This window comes from Salvelinus namaycush, chromosome 14, assembly GCF_016432855.1.
Source record: "Salvelinus namaycush isolate Seneca chromosome 14, SaNama_1.0, whole genome shotgun sequence".
NCBI lineage: Eukaryota > Metazoa > Chordata > Actinopteri > Salmoniformes > Salmonidae > Salvelinus > Salvelinus namaycush.
This window is the reverse complement of record NC_052320.1, coordinates 36,733,836-36,734,682: the sequence shown is the minus strand read 5'-3', so window position 1 is coordinate 36,734,682 and position 847 is coordinate 36,733,836. Positions and strand designations below refer to the sequence as shown.

General features: G+C 38.0%; 1 non-coding gene across 1 annotated transcript; it reads right to left on the bottom strand.

Moving 5' to 3' along the window:
- Positions 1–419: 419 nt before the first annotated feature.
- Positions 420–535, bottom strand: LOC120059646. Its single transcript, XR_005478170.1, has one exon. It is a non-coding gene; the product is annotated as a U5 spliceosomal RNA (small nuclear RNA).
- Positions 536–847: the final 312 nt, after the last annotated feature.

The window sequence follows — 847 nt, the reverse complement described above, 5'->3', positions numbered from 1 at the left end:
CCTTAGCAGTCACAGCTAAACCTCGTTTCAAATGTATCAAAAAATAATCTTATTTGTATGCCTATCAATCAACAAATCTACATTGTTTAAAGCACACGTGTACAAGTCTCAGTCTCAAATGACAGCTCCAATAAGCCCTATTTGGTAAACGACATGTGAACGGGAGGCTCGTAAAATCATGACTCTTTCGAGTTTTCAGTGCATCGTTCGCCGGTAGGGGTCCTGCGTGCTCTGGGCATTGCTGATTAAAGTGAACGAAATATTTGTATTTTGAACAAACGAACAGAAAAGATCAGAGTAAGTACAAATATTCCAACTTCCCGTCACTAGCTACAACTTGATTAAGCAGACTACCTGTAGCTCTCTATGGCAAAGCCACCTCACCAAACTTCCTTAGTATTTATTTCACAACAGTAGGAAGCCCAGCCGTGAGGCCGGGCGTCAAAAAATTTGTTGATACTCATAATGTTCCTCCCCACGGAAATCTTTAGTAAAAGGCGAAAGATTTATGCGATCTGAAGAGAAACCAGAGTGTACTGCAGACTGAACGAACCGGTTCTCACCACCTTCAATTCATTACAAGTCACGATAACGTTTTATATAACAATATCACCCAAATTGTAATGTCGGCAAATCACAGTTTTATTACATTGAAATAAAAAGAATACCACATTCGTAGTGGAAACATTTTGCAGTATTACTATTATATTTAAATATTTAGTAGCCTATAACTCCGCACGAAATGCATGCTGGGGATTATTACAACCACTTCCTAATTTCTCAATCTATATATAGAGATAGTGCCAAATGCCATACACCACTACTTTTATTTAATCGAATTATACCT